General features: G+C 40.8%; 1 protein-coding gene across 14 annotated transcripts in view; it reads right to left on the bottom strand.

Annotated features, from left to right (window-relative positions):
• The window catches only part of TENM3 (teneurin transmembrane protein 3), a 1,330,030-nt gene that overhangs the window by 208,491 nt on the left and 1,096,841 nt on the right, over window positions 1–24,698 (bottom strand). Inside the window, exon 1 of one of the 14 annotated variants that reach the window (XM_068942572.1) lies at window positions 15,981–16,158. The exons of the other annotated variants lie outside the window; for them this stretch is intronic. The gene's annotated coding sequence lies outside the window, so the exon portion shown is untranslated. Of the gene's footprint in view, window positions 1–15,980; window positions 16,159–24,698 lie in introns of those variants that run through there. 14 annotated transcript variants of the gene reach the window in all.

Genomic DNA, 24,698 nt, shown 5'->3' with positions numbered 1-24,698 from the left:
TTTCTTGGCTCCTTTACTTAGTACCAATGGACTCTACTATTATTTTTGAAAACCAGACACTTGCTGTACACCTCTCCATTTTAGGAAGGAAAGGAAGCACGGACTTTTCAGCCAGCCTGATTTACCACATGACCAGAAAGGAAGTCAAAGCTTGAAAAAAGTGATTACTTGAATTTTCTTGGTCAGGCTACAATGCCAGTCTGCTACTTCTCATTCACATCCCTCACTCGGCCAAGTCAGAACATGATCGTCTACTTTTGAGGCCACTAAAATCACCCACTCTAGTTTGGACAGACCATCTTAGGCAGAGTGTAGTCTAAAAAATACTTAGAAGAGTTTCAGGCATTTACAGTCCATTAAACAGAAGAGGCCAGCATGAGGTTTTTCAGAGGTTTAACAAAATTATCCTCAAAAAGAAATAAAAAAATTTTAACAAATCTTTACAAAAGAAAACATAAGCATAAAACTAGGAAAAAGGTTAGAAGGAAAAGCCTCACAAGCAGTACTGCTTTAGTTACAAACAGAATGATTCCTCCTCCACTCTGTAGATGCTTAAGATCCCATTTTACATATGGACACAGGCCATATTCCAGTCAGCTACGCAACTTTGAACAAAATTTCTTAACATAAAAATCAGGATAAAAATACTGCATGATCAGAGTAAATTTTTTTTTTTTTTAACATGTGAAAATGGAAATCAAACCTATGATTTCTGAAAGTAAGCTTATCTGCTTCACCTCAGCTTACGTGCTCAAAGATCTGGTTTGTGCGCACATAGATTACCTTCTTTTCTTCAGGTCATCGTAGCTTTGTTCACAAGATCAGTGAATAGTTTCTTCTTGTTTGAAAAAAACAAAAAAAGGAGTCCTGGGAGATTATTAGTGTGAAGCATTGACAAAAAAAAATTGAAAGATTATTTTAAAAAGTCTATATATAGGTATGTATGTAGGTGTAAATCATTCGACACCATAATTTTAACTTGGTTTGTTTACGTGTTGATTATTAATATAACTAATATTCTACATCTTCCACCTATGGCTCAATCCCACCATTTTTCCCACGTAGGCAGATCTGTGTGCCTGCAGGGAACTCCACTCCATTCAGTGAGCTCCACAAAGCTGCAGCTACTTGCAGATGTGCTGCCTGTATTTTTTTTGTTCTTTCTTTCCATCAATGCCTAAAAAAAAAAAAAACAAAAAGAGGAAGAAAGAAAGAAAGGAAAAAAAAAAAGACCGCCTCCACTGTTTAATTTTGGCAACTGTGGATGTCCAGCACTGAACTTTCCACTTACACCCTCAAGTCATTTCTCCAATATCTTGATTTGCAAGGACTAGCAAACCTTTTGCAGCAGTAGGGAAAATTCTCAATCACTGCTCTTGTGGAAAGATGTAGTGAGGGGATTTTGTATTTTTAAAGCCGTGTTAATTACTCCAGATTTAAATCAGCACTCTTTAGCTATATAACCTTTTGCTATCATAGCAGCAGCTTTACTGTGACCCTCATTGCTCTACCTTCTCTGGCAGATAAGTACACCCCACAACCTGAAAAGTGTATTTTTAATTCAGAAAACTGACACGCATAAGAAAAATACCGTTACACAAAACCATTTTATTATCATTAAAATCCCAGAACCAGTATGCCATAACCATACAGAGAGGAACTCCATTCAATTAGAGAGGCACATGAAAAGGTCCAGATAGACCATTTCCTTTAAAAAAAAAAAAAAGTTTTAATGCAACATCCTTAACGTGTTAGCTTCTACCAACGCAAACCTGAAGGTCTGTACAGCAAAGCTGTCAAGAGTAAAAACAAATGCAATAATGAGAAGGTCCAGGTTACCTAAGTCACCCATGCCCGATCAGCTTTGTCTAGAGCCGCAAACGGAAAAGTCACACAAGTATCTTACTAAACTTAAAAACAACAGCTTCCTCTTTTAATACAGTTGTCAGAAGAGCCAGGTACTAAAACAAAAAAGAAGTATACAACCTGTAACTTTCGAAAAATAACATACTTAACGCTTATCTATGTGTAAATCAATACATTTAATCCTGGACAGTATCAAGCAAGTAAGAAAAAAAAAATCAGAACAGTTTCATCCCTGACTCCGTCTAATACATGTTTCTGCTCCTCTGCGGAGCGGCTCAGGTGCACGGCAACCGCGGCTGATGCGGTTGCACCCACCCGGACTGCTCGCCGCAGCCACGACAACCCCTGCAGCCACCCTGCAACCCTGCCAGACAACGCCAGTATTAGACAAAGCAAGTCTCCTGTTAGTGCACTCTCCGCAGAGCGCAGCAAACACGGATGGGCTCTGCTAAAAGCTCGAATATGAAATTGCAGCACTGCCCTCTTCTCAGAGGGGAGAGCATCTTCAGCAGATAGAAACGCCTTTGCTTCTTCTCCCCACTCTTTTCTCCTTCCTTCACTGAAACAGATTTTTAAACAAATAATCCAATGTGTAATATTGGAAAGTATGGAAAAATGTTTTTATTTTTAAACACGCCTGCTTTGATACCCAAAAGGAAATTATGGGCTGTTATCTACCCGTCTATATTTTCCAAACAAAACATCAGAATGATTTACTATGTGGCCACAAACACGCATTAACAGAAATTTTGCCTCAACCTTTGAAGCTCAGCCTGCTGTGGCCTCCTCTGAGCACAGATTTAAGTCGTATAAAAGACGACACTCTAACTTACAAGTACACGAAATGAAAGGATCAAAACCCTTTTCTCCACCTCAGCAGTCAGCTGCGGTTTCCGGAAGGTGTACCCGCCAGACACACAGCACAGCCTCGTTAAAGGTACCTGCCACAGCCAAGCACAACGGGTCACGTTTTGCTTAGATAACGTCCTACAGCAAGATGAGAGGAACGATGCTAAAACTGCGTTGCATGCTCTGGAAACAGAAATTGTTCTTTAGCGTTCCTTTTCCTGTAGTTTTGCGCCGCTACGTTTGGAGAGCTTTAGATGAAGTAAAAAGCAAAACGGGGAAGGACGGCGGGAGGAGGGAGGGAGGGAAAAAAAAGCATCAAGCTTTAGTTATGCCGTGCCCTGAAACATGTCCTTTTCCATAGAGCATGCAGCAGCTTCTGCACTGATGGACACACCACCACACATTCTGAAACAATACTCCTTTGTAAATCTGTAGCTGCAGACAGCAGGTTATTTTTGAAAAGCCACTGTACTGAAAAAATGTCTGCGGCGCTGCGATATTCCCGTGTTGCCTTCTGCATCAACCTCCCCCTTCCAAAAGCGATTTAAGAGTCCTAACACTACACGTAAAGGCTCCTTAGTTTTGGAGAAGGGGCTTGACTTCTAAAGCTTTCCAGAGACACTGTGGAGTTGTGCATGTTACAGCATTCCCTCTGTGATCAGTCTGAAATATCTCACAAATATTCCTATTTGCCCATTTAGAATATATTGATTCAAAATGTAATCGAACTGGCATTAGAAGTTATTTTATACAGTTGAAATCTAAACAAAGCTTTTCAAAATTATCTTTGGGAAGTGTTTCCAGTGAGTTACACTGAAATTGTTTTCTGCATTATCCAGTCGTGTACGTTTTGGAGACTTCTATTTCATCCAGATTTGGAATGGGAATATTCTTCCTGGAACGCTAAAGCTGCTTTCTTCTTCAGTTCTATCCAGAAGATTTATGCAAATTATTTTTAACTGTTGCATGATGAACAGTACTTCAAATTGTAACGAAAAAGGGGAAAATGGGCCACGGCATAGTAGTCTGCTCAGCACCGAAAACAGGCCATGACTTAGTCTGCTTAGCACCGCTCACAAGCGCATTCCTTAAGCATACGGTTAAATCAAGGTTAAAGTCATATGCCTATACACCTTGTAGGACCAGGACTGGGGCGAGAGCCATAAAAACCTGTAGATGTTTACCATGTTATGAATGTTAACTATTACATTTTGGTACCACCATGAAGGAATCTTACCCCAAAAAATCCCACCTACCTCACATGCCTGAGGACGCGCAGGGGACCAGATTTCTCACCAGCGAAGCTGCAAGAGCCTCCTGGATTCTGCTATTAAACATCTCAGCACCGACATTGCACCTTGAGGCCGTTTGCTGTCCACAAACAAGACTGGCCAAAACCCCAGGAGGGCGGCTGGGCAGTCGGAAAGCTCTGGCTGTGCCGCAGGCGACCGCGCTGCCCCAGCTGCAGCTGAGTCGGGTGAGGAGGATTATTGCCCCCAGCTGCTGGGCCCCGGTGGGAAAACCACCACCCCCTGGGGCACGCACACACCTGCATTTCCCAACCTGCTCATGCCAAAATAATACAGCTAGAAAGCTGTGTTATCAGAAACGTGCAAGAAATTCGCCTGGAGAGGGCAGGGCAGGGAGCCGCTAGGTGCTCGGGCCCGTGGCCGTGGCTGGCAGCACCGCTGGCCCGAGGGCGGCTCGTCTGCCGGTGGCCACGTGCAAGGCATGCCACCCTGGCCCCCCTTCAGTCACCACGGGGCTGCGAGAAGTGAAGTGACCCTTTTTAATTATTAAAAAAAAAAAAAAACAAAAAAAAACAAAACCAAACCACTTTCTTCCCCATATAGCAGCTGTGGCACTGGCGTAGTGGTAAATGCAAGATCTGAGGGACCTTGAAGGGAGAACAAGGCAGCGCGCTTCTCTGCCACCAACTATGTAGAGCACTTTGTTTGACGGGAGCGAAACTACGGTTCTGGGCAGTTTCTGTAACCTGAGGGGAGCCCAGGCAGCGTCCCCAAAAGCAGGAGAACCAGGAAATTAACCTGCAGCTCCTGAATCCTGGTCTGGTCTCCAAAATCAGAATTTCAGAATTAATCTTTTTTTTTCTTTTCTTTTTTGCAAGAAATGTAAAAATTATTATATCATTAATCCTCATCAGAAATAGAAAATATTTATAAACTGGTAGGCAGCAAAGTCAGTACTAATGAGTATTAACATGTATTAAAATACACAAAACAATTTTACATTCCCCGAGTTTTCTGTGATAATTTCATGTTTTATTACTTAAATGAGATATAAAGTATTTACAAACAGACTAGAATTACGATCAAATATCCGTCAAGACCAGAGGTACATGACAATGTTACTATTCAACATCTGGAATCATTTTTAATGCAATACTTCCCTAACAATACTATCTGATTTTTTTCTTACTGTATTTACAGTATTATGCACCACATGGTGTAGAGAAATCACAAAACACCATAAATACTGTTTCTATGATTGTACCCATATGACAGAAAAAAGAAAAAAAGGGGAAGGGAAGGGAAGGGAAGGAAGGGGAAGGGAAAGGGAAGGGGAAGGGAATAAAAGGAAGATATAACTGTGAAAACTCAATTATACATTCCAAGAGAATAAAAGCTCCCGAACTTTATCACAACCCGAATAGGGAGGCAAAATAACATCTCCAAGGCTATTATACATCACCTGGTCTGACCGTCATATAAGAGCAACAGTTACCCATACCATATAAGGTATTCTCTGAACTTGCACTTGAAAAATCAGGGTACATTCAGTCACCATTTCCCATACAGTAAGATAATTTTTTTCCAAGTAATTACCTGACAATACGGCAGCTGGGACTTGAGCAACTGAAATCATCCTTTTGTTGCTAAGAATTATCAGACCAGAAATTCACCATATTGCTAGCAAACTCCCATGCTCTCTTTGGGCTGTAATATTGCAGTGGCTAGGGAGTTTTGACAAAACAGGCCCATTATTATTTAATTCCTACAAAACGCAATGTGGAAGATGAAAAGAGGACAAAGAGAGAAGGGGAAAAGCCACAAAGGTTTGGTAAATACCTTGAGATTACTTTATAGTAGTTATCCCCTTGAGAAGCAGCTACAGCTTCAAATATTTTGTGACGCTAATACGGAAATAGCTGTTAAAACGTGCTTCCAAATAAAAGCAACTTTACAAAACAAACTGCAGTCCCCTCTAGGTAGCAGCTCCTCTCAACACCTCTGGTAATGTTACAGCTCCTGTTCAATAACACTTCTCTCACCTTTGAGCAGGAGGCAAATTGTGAATTTGAACTGCACCGTTATGGGATACCACCTGCTGAGCTATCAGCGGACTTTAACAAATAATTAGAACTGCCTGCAGCCAACCAGGATCTTAAAGGCTGCTTTATCCACCAGGTTTTTGGGGTAACGTTTCCCACTAGTGACTGCATTGCTGGGAAAGGGGCAGCTAGGAGAGGTTTCAAGACTATCGCCCTCTCGCCTTGTTCAGAGCATGTTTTAGTCGCACTAGTTAAAGTAACAATGGTCCCTGCGGTTTCACCTACACCGGTAACGTCACTTGTTTCTACACCCGTGCAGCTCGATGCGTAGGAGCAACAGTGGGAGGGAAAATTTCTTACATGGAGAGAGACAAGCTTTTCTTTCACGACTTCGTATGAGCTGCACCAGCATCTAAAGCATTGCATTTTATTTGCAGTGTTTTAAATCCAGTCAAATGACTACAGAATCTACTGTCAAAGGTCAATTTATGATTCCCAGTTTTAACGAGCATGAAGTTATTTAGCTCTCTAGGGCTAAGATTCTTGCCAAGGAGTCACTGAAGTCTTCTGTGTCCAGAACATAGGACCTAATTCATTCATGTGCTTCATTTTAAGCACATTTTCAAGTCACATTAATTTAATTTCACCCACATATAGGCAGATCAGAAAACTGAATGACTCAAACACTGAAACAGATCTAGAGAACAACTCTAGAAATAAATTTTCAGAATCAGTAACGGCTCAGGTAAAACTCCGTAACAATTTCTGTATCACGGCCAGTCTCAACATTTCTGATCCAAGAGGGTGGGGGGAAGTGAAATCAATACAGCCAGTTCAGATAACAATTGCTGATGCTTATTTTCTTTATTTTGTGACCTTACCTTTTTCTTTCTCTTCAAAAGGGCTGACAACTGAAACTGTCGCAATTTCATATATAATACTTTCTCCACAGGCTTCTCTGACAAGGATTTCCCTCTATGCAACGTTATTTCGGCTTACTCGGAGATATTCTCTCATGTAGATGCATTTTAGTGTGAATTTCTCAGAAAAGCTACTTGAAGAATTTTCTACACAAAGCAGGGTCTCATTCATCAAAATAAAAGAAAATCATTCAAATAAAAATTCAAAAACTAAGAAGTCAAAGGATCATCCTCATACACATGAAAATGCCCTTGAGTACAGAAATACTCAGATTTTGGCCAAATTTGAAAAAAAAAACACAATAAAAAGTAAATTCTGGCGGCAACGTTAGAGAACACACAGAAGTTAAGGGCACAGCAAATGAACTGAACGGGCGCATTTCATCATGACAGTAGCTGGAAATACAGAGGTCGCTGATAAAAATACGGTCAAAATTTCTTGTTTGCAGCTTACCAGGAAGATTCGGGAGCAATACTGAATAGAACAATAGAAGCTGAAATAGAGTATTTCAAACATACAGAATAAAAAAAAAAAAAAATCAAAAAGATCGGCGAAGACCTGTAGCAGTGAATGAATTCCAGTCCTGGGACAGAGTCTTACTGACGTACAAAAGTTCTTCAGACAGAAGCAAGCAGCCTTTTCCTGACCCAAAGCAAAGTTAAGGAAGTGTAAGTAAACCTCACTCATTTTGAACTCACATCATGAGAAGCTGTGGTAGCATACTGAGCCCTGCATACACGTCCTCTCATGCACTCCACAAGCTTTCTAAAACAAGTCTAGGAAAGACCCAAAATATGGATAAGAATCATTCATGAAATAGAAAAGCCACAAGATTCGATACAGAATAGTAAAGGAAAAACAGAACATAGCTTTACACTGACCCCCAAAAGCTAAAGAATATAGAAAACGTAGTATTAAGTCTTTCACCGTATGTGGACAAGTTTAAAAAAAAAAAAAGTTCTTCAGCAAATACAGATGTTGCCAGAAGACAAATTTAGCTCCTTTTTGCAGCAAAGTTCCAAGATCTGTACTTGCAAGTCTCCATTAGGGTCAGAAAGTGCTCTCTGGGATATATTGAAGCTTAGCACTATTTCAATGCATGGTGACCCAGATGCCAGAAGAGCAACGCATACACTGCCAACATAATCTAGGCTACAATGGCACTGCGCACCATAACAACGGGAGGGTACAGCAAACTGCCAGCAGTGGAAGCACGAAAAAAAAACGTACAAAGCCCAACTATTAATCTCGCACGACTGAAACCCTTTACTCGGAAAAGAAACAGACCACAAAGGAGAAATGCCTCGTAATGTTAAGATTCAAGCAATACTAATGACGCAGACTAGAAGGCTAACAAAGAAAAAAAAAGAACTCCCAAAACAAAAATATCACCAAAAAAGAAAAAAAAACAGATTTCAGATACTGCAAAGAATAACACAGTATGAAAGCCAGCTTATACTTAGTCAGACAGAATCTAAACAGCTCACCTAGACGCTTTTCCTGAAAGACTACAAAATGCTTAAGCTGAAAGCAGCAGCAGCAGCTCTGCAATGTCTGATTGCTAAAAAGATCGAGCTTTCCATTGCAGCTTCACACAGAGGGATAAAGAAGAGTATATCTGGTGATATGGCACTGTGTCCCCTCTGAGTAATATGACAGCTGCAGGAAAAAAAAAGAAGGCATATATAAATACTTAATGAGATGACCAAGTCTTATATGTCCTAAGAAGTTTAGTGATTTGTGCAGATCCTCTGTCACTTTTTAGCAGTTGTAGATCTCAATACAAAATAGTCTTTATGTCTCTGATTAACTTTGGAAGGGGAAACAAAAGCTCCAAGAAGATACCCCTTAGGGCACTAGCGGCTGAGTGAACGTCAAGAGTACAAAGTTCACTTGAACTGTTCTATAGCTCCCTGTTCCAACTATTTAGCAAATACATGACCACAAAGTTCATATATTGCCAGGAGTGCGAAACAGGGTGGAGAAAGATTCTGCCAAGGAGAAAGCACAGGAGGCAGCAATACAAGGTATAAATCATGTTTTGGAAAGTCAACACCTTGCATTTCAACAATTACAGGGATGAGCTTTCAGCGAGCTCTGTTACATAGCGTAAAACTCAGTAACAGCATTAGTTTGAATAGAGACCAGAAGAACAAGCAAGCGAGAGACATGTGACGGACACTGCAGAGCTGGTAATAAGAGTAATAGAGAGAGCCAGAGAAGCTGGACTGTATACATATATGTTCTTAAAAATGATTCTAAAATAATCATGATCAGTCACAGAAACTGAAGTAAGGGAGCGCAGAAGAAAAGCGACACCCTCAATGAGACGGTGTGAACAGCACAGTGCTTGGCTGCGCGGAGCGGGCACTGCGCTTGCTCCTCTTCGGGAGGACATCATTTGGAAACATCACAGTCTCACTTGTCATCAGGCAGATTTAATCCTTATTCCCACAGATTTATTTCAAGGCCTGTGGCAGTAAGAAAAGAGACCACAAAAATAAAAGCTTTGCTATATGTATGTAAGTCAATGTAAGACATCCTAAAAACACCGTGGTCTCATGTAACCATAAGCAAATGGATTAGAAACACGTGGAATGCTTAGAAGCCCCAAAGAAACAAAGCGCTTAAACACAACCTAGTGTTTTGATGAAGCAAGAGACTTTCTTCACAAACCCAGAATACAATAGACTGACATACACTTCATGTAAAAGAGATCTCGGTATACAGTTACTAAATATAGGACAAGATGACTGATCTGAGCTTAAAAGAAGCTTAGATTATTTTAAAAAAAAACCTCAATTGAAACACGCAGACTATATTAGAGATACTAATATGTAGAAAATATATAGTGAATAACTAAAGTGACATACAGTACTTAAAATGTCACTTTTTCATATTCAGTCTTCACAGAAAGCAGAATCACTTGAATCACAAACTTTTTCAACACAGATATGACAGATCAAGGTTATTGGAAGAAAACGAGCCAGGGAAAAAAAAAAATTGAAAAGTGCATGCAGAAAGGCCAGACGTATTCACGGAATGAGCCTCTTTCTACCCAAAACAAAGAGCCCGGAGGGCCACACAAGACAAACCTGTCTGTTAATAGGCTGGGGAGCCTGATCAATAGCTGAGAGCACTGAAGTAACAACTTGAAAAGAAACAAGTTCAATCACGGTGTTATTCTTGTTAAATTTATGCAGCAGTATGTTTCGTTCTTTTTAATTTATAACAGGAGGAGGGGGGGGAAATAGATGTTCTATAACTAAGGAATCCCAAGCAAGGAGATGCTGAAGTACCAAGCTTTCAGAGAAAGCCACACACAGAGAAGTAGAAACAAGAGTATCTGCGCTGGATAACCAAGTCACGAAAACAGTGTCACCGGCTAAGACACAAAAGAAAAGCACATGCTTGGCTCATGATTACGCAGAAGACCGTAAATTACGATTTTACGCCATCTATCTAACTCTACGCATCAGCGGTGCGAGTTGCCCCCATCCCAGGTTCCCCCTGCTTTGGAGAGTTAGGTGCTCTTTTAGGGGAGACATGCTACTGAAGGTCAAAGCCTCTGCTCTCTTCCCAAGGCTCACGCTCTGCCAGCCTATGGCATTTCTTCCTGCGGTTTGTCTATAGATGTCTATCGCGTACATACCGTGGCTGTATCGCTATGAATGAAGGACGTAATTGTTCTCTGAAAGCAGATTCTTGGTCATCAGAGCACACTGCTGGGCCCTGCGCCTTAGGGACTGCAATCATCCTAACAAGTCATTAAAATTAAAGAATTCATCTTCCCAGAGCTGCTTCTGCTCAGCTGACGCTAGGAAGAAACTGGAACAACCTGGCTGGCTTCAGATAATCTAGCCTAAACAACAAAATTCCTTCTTGGTCGCTGCAACCGCAAGCAACCACAGCCAAACTTCTGTCTGAACACCCTGATCCGCGCCTGGACGGGGCTCCCCATCCCCCCTTAGAGCTCATTACCACGAGCTGGTTTACAGGACCATCCCGTCACAAAATCCTCCTATTTGTGCCTTTCACCCACGGCATCTCCAGTACAGCAAACCCACAAAGGGAGCAGCAGAGAGGCCCCTTGGAGCCGTTTACTCTGTATCCTTTTCCTAAGTCATCCAAACTGCCACTTGACCAGCAGACAATGACATTTTATTTCCAGTGGTTAAATGTGCTAATTTAAAGCAGCATCTGTTTTCAAACAATTACAATATATCTGGATCCCAGATCTGGAATGAATTTAGACTGTAGTCAATTTGACTAAGGTCAGTAAAATTTAAGTACAAAAGGCTTTTTTTCTCGCATGGGGACAACCTCTAGAGAGTAAAATATAAGACTACTGATAAAATATAAGACATGACTGGTGGCAGGCAACCCTGGTCCAGACGCTGTTATGCCCTGGCAGCCTCTGGCAATCTCCAAGCTTCTTCAAGCTGAATTTTATGACCGGCTCTGTTTGCATCCTGAAGTGGGAGAATACAAAGGCTATTTATAAAAGTTGTTCAGGAGCCCTGAGAGCAGCCAGGAATGCGGCCTATAAATTCCATTCTCCTTAACCTTTTTGAGGATTGCATCTCAAATTATTTCTTAAAAACTGAAAACAAAAACTATAAGCTTTCATAAATTGCAGAAACGTACAAAAGCATGAAGGAAGGGCAAGGAAATGCAAACCCGCATCTATTTGCAGTTTCTTGCTCCACATCAACCCACCAACAGTATCTAGGTTAAAGAGAAAGTAGGAGCATTTGACATTTTACTCCTGATATAAAATCAAAATATGTTATTTAAAATATATACACATACATACGTGTGACAGAGTCATCCTTCCCCGTTTTTCATGTATCCTTCCTTTTACATTACACGCTCTTCAGGACAGGGGCTGCGTCTCTCTATGTTGTTGAAAAGTGCTTAGTACAGAGAGGCTCTAACGATGTGCAGGGACTTGTGTGACTACTAAAATATTAATATTTTATACTTAATTTAAATATTTAATATTAACAATATCAAGAGCAGCAGCAAATATCTCTGTGGGGCTTTCAGAGGTGTAATCTTGGCAGCGGAGAGAAAGCTCAGAAAGATGAAAGACCGGCTTTTCAGACCCTCCTGCCTGCAAATCCTATGAAGCTGCCCAGAGAAGCCCTCTTTGCGTTCCACCTGCACAGGGCAGCTGCCAGTGACTGCATTTCCCACCATGAGATGCAGGCGTGACAAGGTCTGCACTGGGACCGTGCAACTTCTTCTAGTGCAAGGGTTCTCAAACATTTCCGGGCGTGCGCTGTCTTCTCTAGCATTAGGTTAACTCTCCCCCACTCCTCAAGATCATCACCCAAAGTTTTGCAGAAAATCCACGTCAAGAAGTTATTGAATGTCCTAATACGATCCAGTGACCATAAGCGAGGAGTGCCAGCAGGTGCCCAGAGCTACTCCAGATGTGCAGTTTAGAAGGACAGGGTGAATCATGCTGCACTTAAATCTGAGGCCCATGTCTCATGTTCAACTGAATCTCACTTACAGGCTACAGCTGCAAGTCAGAGATAGAAAAGACGTTTACTAGATTATCCATCTCCTCTCCTTCCCTCTGTATGTGTTATTTCTCAGTGCTGCGTGCAGCTTGCTTTAAAAAATTCTAGGACTTACATAACTTGCCCAGAGAAAGAGACAGCATAAGCTGCACTGATTTTATTCTGAAATCTATATATTTTTCTAACATATACTGTGAGATTTTTCCTTATTTCTATTGTTATTACTAGCTTTATACCGCTTTAAATAGCTCTCTTTTTCTGCTGTTTACACCTCTCCGTATTTGCCAATTTCTCCATCACTAGCTTGTCCTCCTCCAGCGTTATTTACTTCTTGAAATACTTCCTCATAACAAAACAAACGTCCTCATGCTTACACTGAAATACAAGACATCCAAACCAGAATCATCTAAACAATTCCAATGTTGCCCTTATAAAGCCATCCTTAAAACCAAACACACTTAGCAATAATTTTATTTAACATGAACACAAAATTCACTGAAACGGTAAGCCTGAGTTAGAAGACATTTTACTGAATTCTTCATTTAATTCTATAGCAAAAGACCACTATTACTGAACGAAGACGACGTCACTGGCTTTTTACCTCACTAAACGCAGGATACAACTTCCTTATAACCATACACAGCCCATCAAAAAGGAACTAATTCTTGACACATCCTGTACTCAAGAACAACCTTTATGAACATGATTTCCCAGTATTCCCTAAGGTTTCCCCAAATGCCACTTTAGAAGCATCATTAGAGAAAAGAGTACAAAACGCCTCAGGGTCAGATACTGAAATTGCAGAACATACGAGATTTCTTGTGATGAAAAAGGATCAGTCAGCATGTAAGACAGGTCTAAAATCAGAAACTTCTGTTCTATAATCTGCATTTATTGTACACTGCATCTAAAATCATGCAAGGACGTTGGCATTTATAAATTTAAGTTGGCCTCAGCCTTTATCTTCCCTGGAAAGTGCATTTCATGTTTCTCAGGAATATAATAGCTTACTTGTACAAGGTTTGGGATTTGGAATGCAGCGGTTAGCCGAACGGACAAGGATGGAAGACTGCACAAAAGATGGGAAAATGTTTATTCAACAAGAGAAATGTGAAAGGGAGCTAAAGACATAGTTCTCAGTTCTCTCTTTTTTTTTTTTTTTCTCCTCCTTTTTCTGTGGTCAACTTGCAGAGATGATCTTAAACCTTGCTCCACAGTTTCTTGCCTGAAAAATATCACTCACTGATTTTCTTTGCATTTTTACTAACTTATAGTAGAATGAAGAGTTTTGAATGCACTGATATTCTTGAATTGATACATCGGCATTTCCATCACAGAGAAATGACAGCACATTTAAAGCGGTACATTCAATTCTGGTTTTGCTGTTACATAAAAACCCCTCATAAAAGCGAGAATAACAAAAAAAAATCCTACCCAATTTATAAGTCAACATGGAAAATAAACACATTTCTTTTAGGCACAGATTCCTATGTTTATTTATAAAGAATGCAACTATGCCAAAACTAATATTTTTAACATCGCAAATGAAGAATATTGCTTCCATTTCAAAAGAAATGCCTCCCCCAATGCTTTCTTCAGACATTCAAATCCCAGCTTAATAAAAACAAATGGCATCCCTCCTTTCTTCAAAATTGCACATTTGATATCCAAAGCTTTGCTGTTCGAACAAGACACAAACACTTTGAAATCCCCCAATTATGTATTCATGCGCCAGAAGTCAGACGCATCTTTTTTCACAGATGTGAGTGAACATAATAAATATATTTATAACTCTAAAATTTCAAGACCTTGCTTTTGAAGTGCGAAAAAAGCGGAATGGCAGATACTAAAGGCCATTGAAAACATCACAAAACCATTGTAAAGGCTAAAGCTCATTCCCCTGGCATGTTATCTCCACAGTTTCTAACAACCACTTTCAGTAGCAACAAGACATCAACTCATTTTTCAGTTACCTCTGCAATCATGCTTACACAGTGAAACTACAGGTGATTTTTAACCCCTTCTTACAAAGGAAAGTTGAAAGAACAACTCCAGTAAGTACCTGATATTCAAGACCGGATTATAAACTTTGTACAGTTCAAAGAGGTTCAACCCATGTAATTGCAGAAGACATCAGAGGAAAACGTTGCACACCCTACTTCCAAGAAGTAGTAAACTGATCGCTACTTAAGCCACGCACTGTGGACTTTCACATGTGACTCGGCTTGACCAGCCAAACAATTTAATGACTATAAGAATGCGTTTCTATCTTAAAGTGACTTCTCATTTCCAAAATGACTCAGTAAAGAGAAAATGAAGGGCTATTTATCATCATTACTGGAAACTGTATTGAAATTTTTCAGAACAGAAGGGTGAACTTACTCTTCTTCTGTATATCATAAAGTTTTACCAGGGTTCTCACTACAACATTTTTCCTTCTTCTGACTGCTAGATACTAGGTGGCAGCGAAATGCACCTTGCTGATCTCACAGACTAACAGGAGGAAATTATTTTGACTTTCAGTTCATCAGTGCAGATACTTACGCAGTTTCTTACTCACACCATTTAGTGTCACTGATTCGGAAGCAAGTTCCTCCCTATCACAGGTCATTTTAAAATAATATAATAAAAGGGCCTCCTCAGGGAAAAAAAGTTTCAAGCTGTTTTGGGTACCACTTAGGAAAACCGTTAAGTATGTATGTGATAGCAGCTATTTAGCATAAGACGACTTCCAATGTGCATATATAGAGGTTCTGGCATAACATTTACATCATATGTTCTCAGCAGCACGGATATATTTAGCAATATGATATGAGATGATCACCATCAGCCATTTGAATTTGACATTTAAGAAGACATTAATAGCAACATTAGAAACACGACAATCCTTGGGCAACACTTAACGGAAAAGTAAAATGATGCTGTTATAATTATGTTTCCAAAAATAAGCCCATCTTTCAGTCACATCCTTCTGTCACTGCACCTATAAACCCTCTCTGGACCAGCCCAAAACCTTCTGACGATTAAAACATGCCACAACTAGAGCAGCTCAAACTAACAACTAATTAGAGTTCCACAAATTATTCTGTTTACTTTGTCTTGGTATCAACGTATCATTTTACTTCTGCACAGCAATGTCAAAAATGCCTTCCCTGAACAAAGCACGAGGACCTCAGTTGACATACACTTTCCCTCAGTGGATTTATTTCACGACAGGGCATTTTAAAGACTTAACTTCCTACCTATTTATAAAGCACCTAATTCAACCAGATGATCATCATCAGGCTTAAAATACAAACTAATTTCAGAATATGTGAAACAATGACGGGTTTTAATCAAAAAACAAATCTCATAAATCTGCAAGGCTGAGCATCCCTGTCATGTGACATCTGCATTGCCAAACCGCCGCCTGCGGCTACCACAGCAGGAACCACAAGGCAGCATATCTAGGATACAAGAGGCGAATACGCCTACCACCGTCATAGTGCTGTACACGGTCTAGGCAAAAATGTCCTACTTACCCCAGGCCAAACGCAGAGAGAACACGCACAGCCTTTTGAGGCCGTTCAGACTTCAGGAGGCTATAGACGCTGACTGTGGGATCCCGACCTCTTGCAGAAAAATAGAAAGCAATCTGCCAAAGGAGGAAGGCCTTAAAGAAACGTGTTTCAGGATGACAAGTTCCACCTTCTGTACTTCACAACAGCGTACAATGTGGGCTATGCGCCTTTAGCTGCTTTGAGCCTACGAGAGTTTCTGTAGTCTGATCTCCATTTTTTTTAAACATATTCTGGACCAATATAACATCCAATGAGCCCTTCGGCAATTGCCATTTTAAGGACATAGCACGTCCCTCTCAAAATTGAGAGCAACATCTGTTTCTGTGAAGCTAGAGGGAACCAGCAGTGAAACTATTTGCAGCGTGATAGGATAACATCACAGAGAATATGGAAGATTTCTCTGCAGATGATTCTAGGTTTGGTTAAAAAAAGCATGAGAAAATTCCTGTGTAGAAATTTAAAACAGCACTTGGCACTTATGAAATACTTCAACGAGAGTATTTCAAAGCATTTCTGAAATACTCACTGATAAAAACTCACTGCATGCCAATGAAAGGGTCTGGTAACAATTCACAGATTTGGCAACCTAATATGCCATGAACTGGCAAGCAACTTTTTTATTTTTATTTTTTATTTTTATTTTATTATTATTTTTTTTTTTTTACACATGGTGTTACCCTGGAATGCCAACTCCGAAATGAAACCACGCTTTTCTGATTTAACTTCATTTCCTAATCTACTCTCAGCAAAGATTAAGTACAAGGCAGCAGCTACTCTGAACCTGCAATTTATCTGGGCTATCTATTCTCTTTACAAATATCTCCTACTTTACTCAAGATTAGCTTTTACACATAGAGAAGCCTTGTTCGTCTTATATGAATTAAGAGCAAGATTTAAAACCTTCTGACTCCAGACTCTGTGATCTAATGAGAAATACAAAGTGGATGATTCATTACAAACCAATATTCAAGTACAAACTAGCTAAACAAAAAAAAAAAAACAAAAACAAAAAAACCCTTTACTTTTTTCCTTGGCACTTAACATTTTCACCCCTCAGCTGAATCAAATTAGGTTACAAGTTCAATTGCTGAAAGCATTTTATATAAAATTAGGAAACATGAGTATTTTGAAAAGTAAAAAAAGTTATCTGCTGTTACTAATCCTAGCTTTATCAATAAACACATACTTAGCAGCGCACTAAAGCCGGTGTTTATCTTCCACCTAGTTCTACAGAACTGTTAAGCATATTCTTAACTTCACTCTTCACCTGAATCTCAGCAAAGGCAACGAGAAAAATGCACTGCACCAAAGATAAACTGGTGCTTTACAAGATGGGGATGCACGTCAGGCACACTTAAAGGCTTTGCTAAATACTATTAATGTTTTCTAAATAAAAAATTCATTAGTTTGCTGGCTTATTCAGCCACCTCACGCTTTCCTGCTTTTTCTTTCAGTAAAATTAATTAAACAGGTGAAGTACAACGGTATCTGAAGGAATATGCTTCTCGAGACAGTGTCTGTTTTGAAAGAAGCAGAACTTCAAGCTGGAGACATTCATAAACTTTTTAAAAATTCAAGCAAGCTTCAAAACAGACGCCAGTGCAGATGCTGTGCGCGCCAGCGGGCCGCGCGCTGTACGCACCCACCGCTGCCCAGCTGCGCGCAGCAAGAACACACCCCGGTAACGTTTCTGCCATCAGTTCTTTTAACACACGTAGTCATCGCCTGAAAAGGCTGCCCAGCCTCACAGCACAGCTAACGCTTCTCCCCCTCTAACATCTGGGGGGGGGGAAAAAAACCAAGAAACGAATCCGACCTCTCAAGCAGAGTTTTAAATCAATTAGCAAGAGCCTGCAGTAAAACGACTAAAATAGCGAATGACCTTTCAGAGATGCTGTTTATCAGAGAAGCCTTATTTTAAACAGCCACTGTGCGGTTTGAACTGACGTATTCTCCACTATTTGTCTTCTGTTTTTAACATCTGTTTGGTTGGCAAATAATAAAGCTGTGCTACCACAAACAACACATGACGGGAGCGCACACGTTCCTCCCGCCCAGGCATTTTCTCCTTGGCAGGCGACGGGATTAGATGGTATCTTTTCTCCAAGTTTTGCCCCCGTCTGTCTCCTCTGCAGACAGACTTGCATAAAAGGAAGCGCTAAGAGAAAAAGCAGGGACGACTCGACATAGATTTTTTTGTCTGTAACAAAAAATCAAGTACTGAATTCCTTGTTGGTTCACCGTCCAGTTTTGCCCATGAGATTTTAAAATCACCGTAGCAGTAAGACCGAGGGGCCAACGGCAAAAAACCATATCAATTACTTGACAGTGAAGCCCTTTCTTTCTAGCAAACTGTTTCGGACCTTTCATCCTCGATTCTTTCCAAACAGCTCCTCAGCGTCTCGCATATAAATAGGTATGTATTTATTACCACAAGCGTGCACAAATGTGAGTAACAACTAACAGAAGTATGCAACCAGTACCTGAAGCCAAGCGACACGACTTCTCTTTCCAAGGAACAATACGCAAATCAGGGTGCAGCTATAACCGAAAGCAGGCTCTCTGCAACCTGCCAGTAACCAGCTGTGACTCCGGTACGACACTTGCAGCCCACGTAGATAACCCGAAGCGAGCGCGTTTTACCTCGGGGGTGGATGCTACGGAGGAGCTGGGCAAACGTTCAGCTCGGCCGATCTGGCTCCGGTGCCTGGGACTACTGCGTAGAAGAGGCACGCTACCTGAAAGTGCTCGCCTGCGCTCTGGGCAGCTGTTTGAGAGGCATTTTTCAAGAATAAACCCTCTGGGAAAGCAGGGGGGGGAAGGGATTGGGCCGCAGGCCGTGGGGGAGAGGACTGACCGCCGTCCAAACCGTACCGCGGCGCGATCCTCAGGCAGGACCCTGCTCCGGCGCTGCCAGGGCACAGCGGCGGCGAGCCGCAGACTGCAGACTCCCAGAGCCACAGCGACAGACTCCTTTTATTTTTCTGCAGCGAAAGCCCCTAGAGCTGCTCAGGTTTACGAGTCTATTGTAGTGATCTTTTTTTTCTTCCTTTTTTTTCTTTTTTCCTTCTCAGCAATTGCACAAATGTGCACAGTAAGCATACCGAGGCTCGAATAAGAGCAGGACAAGTTCAGTCTCATATCCCACTGGGTAGGCCCAAAAGTAAATACATAGCAAATACACAGCAAGTCAGCACTGAAGCCTTTGCTTCCACTGATACTGCAGCCATCAACGTACATGTTTAACTAATACGACTGTGCCCTACAGTCACTCTGAGTGCACGGAAAAAACTTAAAAAGAGATGAAGGTGGGGCACACAATCGAGTATCACCCGGCAGGAACTCAAGCCACTCCATCATCCTCCGTAAATGCCTTCAGTTGAATTCTAAAAAACATGCAAAACAAGGTGCAGGTTTTTAAGAAGATGACAGATACCAGACACCAGCGCTGCAAACCAAAGGGAGAAGTCACAGCTGCAGGCTGAGCTGTCCTAGCGGCGCTCTCCCCCCGCCAAGGGGACATCCCACTCCACCGGCCCCCGCTCCAGCCGTCATTCCTGTCCCCCTGCTACCTACCTGATCGCAGCAGAGGCCGACTGGCCTTGCTAACCCAGCAAAAAACTATTCCCTTTTTTCCACCAGCTTTCTGCTGGATTAGCTTTTTTGGCAGCAGTGAGCTGTTAAGACTGCCTCAAGCCTGATGGTGCGACTCAGCCCCGAGATTTGCAGTAGTAGATGGGGAGGTGCCCGAACAACTTTCCTCTCTCATCCACTAGGAACTTCTTTCCCTGAGCACAGACCTCTGAAAATCTGGTACGTTACTCTCATGTGGGGAGCTCCTACATGTAAGGAAGGATTTGAACCCTTGTGAAAACGCCGTTCCACTTTCAGAAACTGAGTCCCTGAACATTTTGGGTTAGCACAGAACGCCTGCTTTCGGTATCAGACCCTCTTATTTGTACTTCTGAGTACACATCTCAGGAGTGGACAGGGGCTTTGTCAAAATATTACTGACATACTACTGCTCCTCCGATACCATAAAGAGCAACCATACTTCCTATCTAGTACTATCAACTGGCAGGACAAACTAATAGGCAACGCTTGAGGAATTTAAAGCCTCAGGTAGGAGATAGGTCTGTGGAGCAGCTAGCAGCAGCAACGCGAGCTGCTCTGAAACTGGGTGACAGCCCTGAGAAGCAGTTATGAGTAAAGGGCAGGCTAAAAACTAAAAGAAAGTCACCTGACAACAGTATCCTCAAAAATACTGGAGGTATGGGTTTTTTTTTTTTGTCTTCAGATCTAGGCCGCATTGCAGTTATTGGAGATAGCAGAAAAGTTCAGAGAGATCTGGAGATCTTAATTTTCTAGCATGCCATCCATATTAACATGCAAACAAAAAGAGTGTATTATTTTACACCTGTCATTCTATGCTCCTGTTTAGATTTTGAGGCAAAAAGGTAAGTAACAACAAAACAGCTATAGAATTGAGATACTGCAATCATAACTGCTCAGATATCTACATGCCAATCATTTATGATTCTCGCTTAATAAATGCTTTTCTTTTAGAATTCTTCTTATATACTTCACAGACATTGATTTTGTGCAAGTAGGTTTTTTATTATTTGAGGGAGCCAAAGCTACCCAATTATGATGCTAATAAGCAGTTCTTGTAATTAGCCACAACCTGGCACAGTACCTCTTTGGAGGTGCTCACAGGTGATCTGAAAGCATTTTGAAGATGAAAAGTATTACTAATTGAAACATTTCAAAGCTAATAGCTTTCCTTTAAAAATGCAAATTTAATTTTAGAATAAGTTACTTAATAATTATCTGAAATTTGAAAAAGAGTTGATTCTTACTCCCTCCTGTATTAACCTGAAAGCGCAGCGCACAAATGCGCAAGATCCACTGCAAAATTCCAAGATCCTGGCTCCTCAAGATAGCAAATAAGCTATCTTTTATGTCCTAAATCAGTATTTTCCAACCCTGCTGTCCACATCAATACTCATTTGGGATTAGGAAAGCAAGGACAGAGCAGAAGGACTTCCCATGCCAAACATGGGAAGTTCAGCAACTGCTGCAGATTAAACACTGAGGAACTTCTGTAAAGTTAATCCTCCAAACAGTCCTGCTCTGGTGAGCTCCAGTAGAGCCACCAAGTGCAACTCTCACAGGACAGCCTAAGCAGGGCTTCTCCTCCAGCTGGTGACACTTGCTTCACCCATGACAAGACCTTTATGGACACAATTTAATGCGCAGGTCTCCTGGCACCTACAATGGTCCCATAAGTCAGTGCATTTTCTGGCGGGTACTGAACTGAAAGCCAATTTGAACCACTTTTTCGGTCCCCTCCCCCCATAAGTAATGGGGTCTGAGCCATAATCTAAAGCCTTCACTGCAACTAAACCAGACTTATCAATTGCTTATCAATTAGGGAAGAAAGTAGAGATGGAGATGAAGGCAAGAGCAAGGAAGAAGGGAGAGATGCTGTGTCATTGCTTCTCACATCTCCCTGAAACTCCAGAGGTGCCCACAAGCCCTTCTCTGGTCCTCTCCCTATATCCCATTTAAACCAGCATACATTGCTTTTACAGTGTTTCTAGTTATCAAGACACCGGTCTGAACTACAGCTAAGTGGCCCAGCATTGGTCACAGATAAGCCATCAAAAGGAGCCCTAACACCGGGGGGGGGCAAAAAAAAAAAAAAAATCCAAAACAATCCTCCCTAAAGAGACCAAAAAAAAAAAAAACCCACAGGAAAAAATAAGGAGTAAAAAAAGCAGAGCAGATAAGAAGTAAAAGGGATAGGAGAATTAGAAAGACTTCAGAATAAGACATGGGGAAAACAGCATACAGCCTTCAGACTGTTTGAAGTGAGCTTCTAGCACAAACACGTCGGGCTGCAGTGCCTTATAGCATCTTCTCTCTTGAGGAATTATCCCCCCACCTCTCTGAGTATAGATAACAGAGTTATCAAATACAATCAGGCAGTTAAGCATAGCTCAAAAATACAAAAACAGCTGCTCCTCAGCAAAAAATAGTCCTGCCTAATAGCACACACTTCTAACTGGCAAGGAGAGAGCAAAGAGGAAGCTTGTATCCCTGATGCCAAAGGTAGGGGAAGGAGGGGGAAGGAGTTTGCTCATCCTGCGGTATGCTATCTGGCAACTACTTTGTTCATTATGAGCAAAAAAACAGCAGTTATTTTATTTGATCTTTTTTATACAGATGGTGTTTTTGTATTAAGTTAATGAATACATAGCACATAAAAATACTAAATGTAAACTGTGTGCACTGAAAAGGTTTTAACTTTAGGCTGTATTGCTATTTTCTTCTCATTTAAAACATATTTTAAGCATATTAGTGAAATAAATACAGGCCAGCTCACTGTGCTACAAATAACTATACAAACCCTGAAACAGCACCTTGTTCCAAATATTTGGATTTGTCATGTTTTTTAACCATGATTTAAATAAATCAAACACAGACAGACCAATTCTGCCAGAGAATGTTTTCACAGCCGAGACGAGTAACGCCTAGAGCAAAATATCTGAAACAAGGGTTTGTCATTAATGCCTTTCTCAGCTCTTCTAGCCACTCAGAAAAACCACGCAGATGGAGCAGAAGCACAGCGTCTCTGGATCTATCCACGTATTGCACCCTTATTGCAGCACAGCAACACAAACTTCAGCTTCCATCCTTCTTCATGTACTACAACCCTCTACCCCAACCCAGGCAGCCAAATAAACCAGAGTCAAATGGCAATTTAGCTCTGAGGTTTTTGCACTGAAAGGCTTTAGAGACAAAACTTAGCCCAAACTGTCCATACAAGGGAGATGAGACCTTCAGGGCTGGATGCAACTGTGACAGTGCGAGGGAGAGAAAAAGTCGGTGTGCACAAGCTCAGCTGCTCTTTGCAAGCACCTGTTTCAAGTCACTGGAGTTCCCCTGTAACAAACTCTCCATGTTTAAGGAGAATAGCATAAACACCTCCCTTAGTTTTAATTTGTGATTTGACAATGTTTTTGTGTGTAGCTGCTTTCCATATTTTCTAAAAAACGGCCATAGCTTGCACACCCAATTAGTTTTTTCGTTGGTTTAAAATGCCCAAAGTTTACAGGGAATATAAGACTGTGATATACTTGACAAAGTATTCACCACATATAGAACATTATTTGTTATAAAAACTGCAAGAAACAGAAGTGTGAATGTAACTATAATGAATGGGAGAGTGGGAGAAAAAAGTAATGACACCTCCAAATAAAAACATGTATGCCAGGAAACGCTCTGCCGTAGACACAACTACCCCAGCAGAGAAAGTAGAACGCAGCCAAAACCATAAGCGTACAACTTCTTTTACTGAGATACCTCCGGCAACGTGAAAGGGTGGGAGGGCTTGCTCAAACAGCTCAGCTGACGCTCATTTTAGGAAAGGAAAGCCCTTAACCTGTGTTCCTGGAGGAGCTGTGGCCTACCAGAACTGAGAGCAAACATGTTATGGGTTTTTTTTTTTCCCCCCCCATTAATTCCTTTACAAGTTTCCTGCAGCAATTCTAAACTTCCAGCCTTTCACAGGAGGCGATCCACTATTTCTTTGTGAAAATCTATCTGCGATAGCTAGTTAAAATCTTTTAGAGTTATAAATAGATGACACAGTTTTAACATATTCTTGGTATTTACAAATGTTAAGTTTGTAATTAAAGTGTTGTTATTCCACCTACTGACAAATGCACCATTACACAGGACTGATGTGAATTTTCATAGGAGGCTTCTACATCACAGGTTCTTCAACAATTTTAGGATTTTATGCGATCTTCAAGACTACAACGTCTGCAATTCTTCTCACAGCTCTATAACATGAAGAAAAATATTGTCTACCCAAAATATTTCAACTAAATTCGCAAACATTTCTGACTAGTCAATATAACAACTTTTAGTCAATTGTTATACCTAGCCATGCGGGAATTTTGGCGTTACACAAAACATCTTCTACAAATGACGAAAGAAAAATGTTGTCTGACCCTAGGAGACCCACACATTTAAATTATGTTCGCTACTAATGAACATAGCATATATATTATCAAAGATTATTTACTTTATTGGCTAAAGATAGAAGTTTGAACATTTTAACATGGAAGATAAAAGTTTTAGCATCAGTTACAGACAAGCATTAAAACTACCACTCAGATTATGTTTCTATTTTAATAGGAAATATAGTGGGAATGTGCCTTAACAGGATCAGGTTTATCTGATATATTTGGATTTCTAAGTCTCTTCAGGTTAAACTCTGTGTTATTTTCTTAGGGACAGCAAGGACTACTAGCTTTACCGCTTTTACTGTGATACCATATTTCTATCTGTGACTTGATATGTAGTCACACTTACGACCCACTGCTACCCAATAAAATTAGCTTCTAGTAATCCGCCTAACGTGTTGGTAATATTTTATTATTCACATATTACAATGAAAATAATGACTTGAAACATCCTTTTCTTTTACATGAGTGAAAGCGTTCAAAATATTCCCATTATCCGGCAAAATTGCCTTCAGAATCCTTCTTTCAAGGAAGCGTTTAGTGACAGGACAAAAAAAATGCATTTGAGCACTTGCAATTGATGATGGAGGACAAAAGGCAGAAGAAGATGCCTCAGAACAACAGGGAGAACTCTTTCAGTGAA

The sequence above is a fragment of the Struthio camelus genome, chromosome 4 (assembly GCF_040807025.1).
Source record: "Struthio camelus isolate bStrCam1 chromosome 4, bStrCam1.hap1, whole genome shotgun sequence".
NCBI classification, from domain to species: domain Eukaryota; kingdom Metazoa; phylum Chordata; class Aves; order Struthioniformes; family Struthionidae; genus Struthio; species Struthio camelus.
The sequence above is the reverse complement of the archived record's forward strand: the minus strand, read 5'-3'. Positions and strand labels throughout refer to the sequence as shown.